Source organism: Carassius gibelio, chromosome B22 (genome assembly GCF_023724105.1).
Source record: "Carassius gibelio isolate Cgi1373 ecotype wild population from Czech Republic chromosome B22, carGib1.2-hapl.c, whole genome shotgun sequence".
In the NCBI taxonomy this organism is placed as follows: domain Eukaryota; kingdom Metazoa; phylum Chordata; class Actinopteri; order Cypriniformes; family Cyprinidae; genus Carassius; species Carassius gibelio.
This window is the reverse complement of record NC_068417.1, coordinates 43,535,098-43,542,597: the sequence shown is the minus strand read 5'-3', so window position 1 is coordinate 43,542,597 and position 7,500 is coordinate 43,535,098. Positions and strand designations below refer to the sequence as shown.

Here is a 7,500-nt window from a genome sequence, read left to right as displayed (position 1 = left end):
CATTGACTCTATTTTTTGGCAAAATTATTATATACTAAGTGAAAAATGTCCAAAAAGCTTACAGCACCTGGTATTCCCAGGCGGTCTCCCATCCAAGTACTAACCAGGCCCAAACCTGCTTAGCTTCCGAGATCAAACGAGATCGGGCATAGCCAGGTTGGTATGGCCGTAAGCGAAGTCTGCTGCAAAGAGAGGGCTATTTAAAGAACAGCCAATCTTATCGCCAGTACATTATATAAGTAGGAAAGAAAACCCAAAAGCTTAAAGCACCTGGTATTCCTAGGCAGTCTCTCATAAAAGTACTAACCAGACCTAAACCTGCTAATATTCAGAGATCGGGCATTGACTCTATTTTTTGGCAAAATTATTATATACTAAGTGAAAAATGTCCAAAAAGCTTACAGCACCTGGTATTCCCAGGCAGTCTCCCATCCATGTACTAACCAGGCCCAAACCTGCTAATATTCAGAGATCGGCATTGACTCTATTTTTTGGCAAAATTATTATATACTAAGTGAAAAATTTCCAAAAAGCTTACAGCTCCTGGTATTCCCAGGCGGTCTCCCATCCAAGTATTAACCAGGCCCAAACCTGCTTAGCTTCCGAGATCAGATGAGATCGGGCATAGCCAGGTTGGTATGGCCGTAAGCGAAGTCTGCTGCAAAGAGAGGGCTATTTAAAGATCAGCCAATCTTATCTCCAGTACATTATATAAGTAGGAAAGAAAACCCAAAAGCTTAAAGCACCTGGTATTCCCAGGCAGTCTCCCATCCATGTACTAACCAGGCCCAAACCTGCTAATATTCAGAGATCGGGCATTGACTCTATTTTTTGGCAAAATTATTATATACTAAGTGAAAAATGTCCAAAAAGCTTACAGCACCTGGTATTCCCAGGCGGTCTCCCATTCAAGTACTAACCAGGCCCAAACCTGCTTAGCTTCCGAGATCAGACGAGATCGGGCATAGCCAGGTTGGTATGGCCGTAAGCGAAGTCTGCTGCAAAGAGAGGGCTATTTAAAGAACAGCCAATCTTATCGCCAGTACATTATATAAGTAGGAAAGAAAACCCAAAAGCTTAAAGCACCTGGTATTCCTAGGCAGTCTCTCATAAAAGTACTAACCAGACCTAAACCTGCTAAGATTCAGAGATCGGGCATTGACTCTTTTTTTTTTTTTTATGAAAGATTATTATATAATTCGTGAAATTTTCCAAAAAGATTAAAGCACCTGGTATTCCCAGGCAGTCTCCCATCCATGTACTAACCAGGCCCAAACCTGCAAATATTCAGTGATCGGGCATTGACTCTATTTTTTGGCAAAATTATTATATACTAAGTGAAAAATGTCCAAAAAGCTTACAGCACCTGGTATTCCCAGGCAGTCTCCCATCCATGTACTAACCAGGCCCAAACCTGCAAATATTCAGAGATCGGGCATTGACTCTATTTTTTGGCAAAATTATTATTTACTAAGTGAAAAATGTCCAAAAAGCTTACAGCACCTGGTATTCCCAGGCGGTCTCCCATCCAAGTACTAACCAGGCCCAAACCTGCTTAGCTTCCGAGATCAGACGAGATCGGGCATAGCCAGGTTGGTATGGCCGTAAGCGTAGTCTGCTGCAAAGAGAGGGCTATTTAAAAAACAGCCAATCTTATCGCCAGTACATTATATAAGTAGGAAAGAAAACCCAAAAGCTTAAAGCACCTGGTATTCCTAGGCAGTCTCTCATAAAAGTACTAACCAGACCTAAACCTGCTAAGATTCAGAGATCGGGCATTGACTCTATTTTTTGGCAAAATTATTATATACTAAGTGAAAAATGTCCAAAAAGATTAAAGCACCTGGTATTCCCAGGCAGTCTCCCATCCATGTACTAACCAGGCCCAAACCTGCAAATATTCAGAGATCGGGCATTGACTCTATTTTTTGGCAAAATTATTATATACTAAGTGAAAAATGTCCAAAAAGCTTACAGCACCTGGTATTCCCAGGCAGTCTCCCATCCATGTACTAACCAGGCCCAAACCTGCTAATATTCAGAGATCGGCATTGACTCTATTTTTTGGCAAAATTATTATATACTAAGTGAAAAATTTCCAAAAAGCTTACAGCACCTGGTATTCCCAGGCGGTCTCCCATCCAAGTATTAACCAGGCCCAAAACTGCTTAGCTTCCGAGATCAGATGAGATCGGGCATAGCCAGGTTGGTATGGCTGTAAGCGAAGTCTGCTGCAAAGAGAGGGCTATTTAAAGATCAGCCAATCTTATCGCCAGTACATTATATAAGTAGGAAAGAAAACCCAAAAGCTTAAAGCACCTGGTATTCCCAGGCAGTCTCCCATCCATGTACTAACCAGGCCCAAACCTGCTAATATTCAGAGATCGGGCATTGACTCTATTTTTTGGCAAAATTATTATATACTAAGTGAAAAATGTCCAAAAAGCTTACAGCACCTGGTATTCCCAGGCGGTCTCCCATTCAAGTACTAACCAGGCCCAAACCTGCTTAGCTTTCCTAGATCAGACGAGATCGGGCATAGCCAGGTTGGTATGGCCGTAAGCGAAGTCTGCTGCAAAGAGAGGGCTATTTAAAGAACAGCCAATCTTATCGCCAGTACATTATATAAGTAGGAAAGAAAACCCAAAAGCTTAAAGCACCTGGTATTCCTAGGCAGTCTCTCATAAAAGTACTAACCAGACCTAAACCTGCTAAGATTCAGAGATCGGGCATTGACTCTTTTTTTTTTTTTTATGAAAGATTATTATATAATTCGTGAAATTTTCCAAAAAGATTAAAGCACCTGGTATTCCCAGGCAGTCTCCCATCCATGTACTAACCAGGCCCAAACCGGCAAATATTCAGTGATCGGGCATTGACTCTATTTTTTGGCAAAATTATTATATACTAAGTGAAAAATGTCCAAAAAGCTTACAGCACCTGGTATTCCCAGGCAGTCTCCCATCCATGTACTAACCAGGCCCAAACCTGCAAATATTCAGAGATCGGGCATTGACTCTATTTTTTGGCAAAATTATTTTCTACTAAGTGAAAAATGTCCAAAAAGCTTACAGCACCTGGTATTCCCAGGCGGTCTCCCATCCAAGTACTAACCAGGCCCAAACCTGCTTAGCTTCCGAGATCAGACGAGATCGGGCATAGCCAGGTTGGTATGGCTGTAAGCGTAGTCTGCTGCAAAGAGAGGGCTATTTAAAAAACAGCCAATCTTATCGCCAGTACATTATATAAGTAGGAAAGAAAACCCAAAAGCTTAAAGCACCTGGTATTCCTAGGCAGTCTCTCATAAAAGTACTAACCAGACCTAAACCTGCTAAGATTCAGAGATCGGGCATTGACTCTATTTTTTGGCAAAATTATTATATACTAAGTGAAAAATGTCCAAAAAGATTAAAGCACCTGGTATTCCCAGGCAGTCTCCCATCCATGTACTAACCAGGCCCAAACCTGCAAATATTCAGAGATCGGGCATTGACTCTATTTTTTGGCAAAATTATTATATACTAAGTGAAAAATGTCCAAAAAGCTTACAGCACCTGGTATTCCCAGGCAGTCTCCCATCTATGTACTAACCAGGCCCAAACCTGCTAATATTCAGAGATCGGCATTGACTCTATTTTTTGGCAAAATTATTATATACTAAGTGAAAAATGTCCAAAAAGCTTACAGCACCTGGTATTCCCAGGCGGTCTCCCATCCAAGTACTAACCAGGACCAAACCTGCTTAGCTTCCGAGATCAGACGAGATCGGGCATAGCCAGGTTGGTATGGCCATAAGCGAAGTCTGCTGCAAAGAGAGGGCTATTTAAAGAACAGCCAATCTTATCGCCAGTACATTATATAAGTAAGAAAGAAAACCCAAAAGCTTAAAGCACCTGGTATTCCTAGGCAGTCTCTCATAAAAGTACTAACCAGACCTAAACCTGCTAAGATTCAGAGATCGGGCATTGACTCTTTTTTTTTTTTTTTATGAAAGATTATTATATAATTCGTGAAATTTTCCAAAAAGATTAAAGCACCTGGTATTCCCAGGCAGTCTCCCATCCATGTACTAACCAGGCCCAAACCTGCAAATATTCAGTGATCGGGCATTGACTCTATTTTTTGGCAAAATTATTATATACTAAGTGAAAAATGTCCAAAAAGCTTACAGCACCTGGTATTCCCAGGCAGTCTCCCATCCATGTACTAACCAGGCCCAAACCTGCAAATATTCAGAGATCGGGCATTGACTCTATTTTTTGGCAAAATTATTATTTACTAAGTGAAAAATGTCCAAAAAGCTTACAGCACCTGGTATTCCCAGGCGGTCTCCCATCCAAGTACTAACCAGGCCCAAACCTGCTTAGCTTCCGAGATCAGACGAGATCGGGCATAGCCAGGTTGGTATGGCCGTAAGCGTAGTCTGCTGCAAAGAGAGGGCTATTTAAAAAACAGCCAATCTTATCGCCAGTACATTATATAAGTAGGAAAGAAAACCCAAAAGCTTAAAGCACCTGGTATTCCTAGGCAGTCTCTCATAAAAGTACTAACCAGACCTAAACCTGCTAAGATTCAGAGATCGGGCATTGACTCTATTTTTTGGCAAAATTATTATATACTAAGTGAAAAATGTCCAAAAAGATTAAAGCACCTGGTATTCCCAGGCAGTCTCCCATCCATGTACTAACCAGGCCCAAACCTGCAAATATTCAGAGATCGGGCATTGACTCTATTTTTTGGCAAAATTATTATATACTAAGTGAAAAATGTCCAAAAAGCTTACAGCACCTGGTATTCCCAGGCAGTCTCCCATCCATGTACTAACCAGGCCCAAACCTGCTAATATTCAGAGATCGGCATTGACTCTATTTTTTGGCAAAATTATTATATACTAAGTGAAAAATTTCCAAAAAGCTTACAGCACCTGGTATTCCCAGGCGGTCTCCCATCCAAGTATTAACCAGGCCCAAACCTGCTTAGCTTCCGAGATCAGATGAGATCGGGCATAGCCAGGTTGGTATGGCCGTAAGCGAAGTCTGCTGCAAAGAGAGGGCTATTTAAAGATCAGCCAATCTTATCGCCAGTACATTATATAAGTAGGAAAGAAAACCCAAAAGCTTAAAGCACCTGGTATTCCCAGGCAGTCTCCCATCCATGTACTAACCAGGCCCAAACCTGCTAATATTCAGAGATCGGGCATTGACTCTATTTTTTGGCAAAATTATTATATACTAAGTGAAAAATGTCCAAAAAGCTTACAGCACCTGGTATTCCCAGGCAGTCTCCCATTCAAGTACTAACCAGGCCCAAACCTGCTTAGCTTCCGAGATCAGACGAGATCGGGCATAGCCAGGTTGGTATGGCCGTAAGCGAAGTCTGCTGCAAAGAGAGGGCTATTTAAAGAACAGCCAATCTTATCGCCAGTACATTATATAAGTAGGAAAGAAAACCCAAAAGCTTAAAGCACCTGGTATTCCTAGGCAGTCTCTCATAAAAGTACTAACCAGACCTAAACCTGCTAAGATTCAGAGATCGGGCATTGACTCTTTTTTTTTTTTTTTATGAAAGATTATTATATAATTCGTGAAATTTTCCAAAAAGATTAAAGCACCTGGTATTCCCAGGCAGTCTCCCATCCATGTACTAACCAGGCCCAAACCTGCAAATATTCAGTGATCGGGCATTGACTCTATTTTTTGGCAAAATTATTATATACTAAGTGAAAAATGTCCAAAAAGCTTACAGCACCTGGTATTCCCAGGCGGCCTCCCATCCAAGTACTAACCAGGCCCAAACCTGCTTAGCTTCCGAGATCAGACGAGATCGGGCATAGCCAGGTTGGTATGGCCGTAAGCGAAGTCTGCTGCAAAGAGAGGGCTATTTAAAGAACAGCCAATCTTATCGCCAGTACATTATATAAGTAAGAAAGAAAACCCAAAAGCTTAAAGCACCTGGTATTCCTAGGCAGTCTCTCATAAAAGTACTAACCAGACCTAAACCTGCTAAGATTCAGAGATCGGGCATTGACTCTTTTTTTTTTTTTAATGAAAGATTATTGTATAATTCGTGAAATTTTCCAAAAAGATTAAAGCACCTGGTATTCCCAGGCAGTCTCCCATCCATGTACTAACCAGGCCCAAACCTGCAAATATTCAGAGATCGGGCATTGACTCTATTTTTTGGCAAAATTATTATATACTAAGTGAAAAATGTCCAAAAAGCTTACAGCACCTGGTATTCCCAGGCAGTCTCCCATCCATGTACTAACCAGGCCCAAACCTGCTAATATTCAGAGATCGGGCATTGACTCTATTTTTTGGCAAAATTATTATATACTAAGTGAAAAATGTCCAAAAAGCTTACAGCACCTGGTATTCCCAGGCGGTCTCCCATCCAAGTACTAACCAGGCCCAAACCTGCTTAGCTTCCGAGATCAAACGAGATCGGGCATAGCCAGGTTGGTATGGCCGTAAGCGAAGTCAGCTGCAAAGAGAGGGCTATTTAAAGACCAGCCAATCTTATCGCCAGTACATTATATAAGTAGGAAAGAAAACCCAAAAGCTTAAAGCACCTGGTATTCCTAGGCAGTCTCTCATCAAAGTACTTACCAGACCTAAACCTGCTAAGATTCAGAGATCGGGCATTGACTCTTTTTTTTTTTTTTCTTTTTTTTTAATGAAAGATTATTATATAATTCGTGAAATTTTCCAAAAAGATTAAAGCACCTGGTATTCCCAGGCAGTCTCCCATCCATGTACTAACCAGGCCCAAACCTGCAAATATTCAGTGATCGGGCATTGACTCTATTTTTTGGCAAAATTATTATATACTAAGTGAAAAATGTCCAAAAAGCTTACAGCACCTGGTATTCCCAGGCAGTCTCCCATCCATGTACTAACCAGGCCCAAACCTGCAAATATTCAGAGATCGGGCATTGACTCTATTTTTTGGCAAAATTATTATTTACTAAGTGAAAAATGTCCAAAAAGCTTACAGCACCTGGTATTCCCAGGCGGTCTCCCATCCAAGTACTAACCAGGCCCAAACCTGCTTAGCTTCCGAGATCAGACGAGATCGGGCATAGCCAGGTTGGTATGGCCGTAAGCGTAGAGTGCTGCAAAGAGAGGGCTATTTAAAAAACAGCCAATCTTATCGCCAGTACATTATATAAGTAGGAAAGAAAACCCAAAAGCTTAAAGCACCTGGTATTCCTAGGCAGTCTCTCATAAAAGTACTAACCAGACCTAAACCTGCTAAGATTCAGAGATCGGGCATTGACTCTATTTTTTGGCAAAATTATTATATACTAAGTGAAAAATGTCCAAAAAGATTAAAGCACCTGGTATTCCCAGGCAGTCTCCCATCCATGTACTAACCAGGCCCAAACCGGCAAATATTCAGTGATCGGGCATTGACTCTATTTTTTGGCAAAATTATTATATACTAAGTGAAAAATGTCCAAAAAGCTTACAGCACCTGGTATTCCCAGGCAGTCTCCCA

At 41.2% G+C, this 7,500-nt stretch overlaps 14 non-coding genes across 14 annotated transcripts; all 14 read right to left on the bottom strand.

Annotated features, from left to right (window-relative positions):
- Positions 1-55: 55 nt before the first annotated feature.
- On the bottom strand, positions 56-174 carry LOC127988924 (5S ribosomal RNA). Its single transcript, XR_008162078.1, has one exon. It is a non-coding gene; the product is annotated as a 5S ribosomal RNA (ribosomal RNA).
- A 357-nt stretch (positions 175-531) lies between these two features.
- LOC128000891 (5S ribosomal RNA) lies at positions 532-650 on the bottom strand. The gene has a single exon (XR_008173663.1). It is a non-coding gene; the product is annotated as a 5S ribosomal RNA (ribosomal RNA).
- Positions 651-871: 221 nt separating this feature from the next.
- Positions 872-990, bottom strand: LOC127994657 (5S ribosomal RNA). Its single transcript, XR_008167633.1, has one exon. It is a non-coding gene; the product is annotated as a 5S ribosomal RNA (ribosomal RNA).
- A 501-nt stretch (positions 991-1,491) lies between these two features.
- LOC127996758 (5S ribosomal RNA) lies at positions 1,492-1,610 on the bottom strand. Its single transcript, XR_008169649.1, has one exon. It is a non-coding gene; the product is annotated as a 5S ribosomal RNA (ribosomal RNA).
- A 494-nt stretch (positions 1,611-2,104) lies between these two features.
- Positions 2,105-2,223, bottom strand: LOC128002904 (5S ribosomal RNA). The gene has a single exon (XR_008175639.1). It is a non-coding gene; the product is annotated as a 5S ribosomal RNA (ribosomal RNA).
- A 221-nt stretch (positions 2,224-2,444) lies between these two features.
- On the bottom strand, positions 2,445-2,564 carry LOC128005396 (5S ribosomal RNA). The gene has a single exon (XR_008178050.1). It is a non-coding gene; the product is annotated as a 5S ribosomal RNA (ribosomal RNA).
- Positions 2,565-3,065: 501 nt separating this feature from the next.
- On the bottom strand, positions 3,066-3,184 carry LOC127988786 (5S ribosomal RNA). The gene has a single exon (XR_008161942.1). It is a non-coding gene; the product is annotated as a 5S ribosomal RNA (ribosomal RNA).
- A 494-nt stretch (positions 3,185-3,678) lies between these two features.
- On the bottom strand, positions 3,679-3,797 carry LOC128000183 (5S ribosomal RNA). The gene has a single exon (XR_008172975.1). It is a non-coding gene; the product is annotated as a 5S ribosomal RNA (ribosomal RNA).
- A 502-nt stretch (positions 3,798-4,299) lies between these two features.
- Positions 4,300-4,418, bottom strand: LOC127996746 (5S ribosomal RNA). Its single transcript, XR_008169638.1, has one exon. It is a non-coding gene; the product is annotated as a 5S ribosomal RNA (ribosomal RNA).
- A 494-nt stretch (positions 4,419-4,912) lies between these two features.
- On the bottom strand, positions 4,913-5,031 carry LOC127995471 (5S ribosomal RNA). The gene has a single exon (XR_008168418.1). It is a non-coding gene; the product is annotated as a 5S ribosomal RNA (ribosomal RNA).
- Positions 5,032-5,252: 221 nt separating this feature from the next.
- On the bottom strand, positions 5,253-5,371 carry LOC127999270 (5S ribosomal RNA). The gene has a single exon (XR_008172090.1). It is a non-coding gene; the product is annotated as a 5S ribosomal RNA (ribosomal RNA).
- A 365-nt stretch (positions 5,372-5,736) lies between these two features.
- Positions 5,737-5,855, bottom strand: LOC127995337 (5S ribosomal RNA). The gene has a single exon (XR_008168290.1). It is a non-coding gene; the product is annotated as a 5S ribosomal RNA (ribosomal RNA).
- Positions 5,856-6,356: 501 nt separating this feature from the next.
- Positions 6,357-6,475, bottom strand: LOC127988923 (5S ribosomal RNA). Its single transcript, XR_008162077.1, has one exon. It is a non-coding gene; the product is annotated as a 5S ribosomal RNA (ribosomal RNA).
- A 512-nt stretch (positions 6,476-6,987) lies between these two features.
- Positions 6,988-7,106, bottom strand: LOC127996735 (5S ribosomal RNA). The gene has a single exon (XR_008169627.1). It is a non-coding gene; the product is annotated as a 5S ribosomal RNA (ribosomal RNA).
- Between the last annotated feature and the right edge of the window lie 394 nt (positions 7,107-7,500).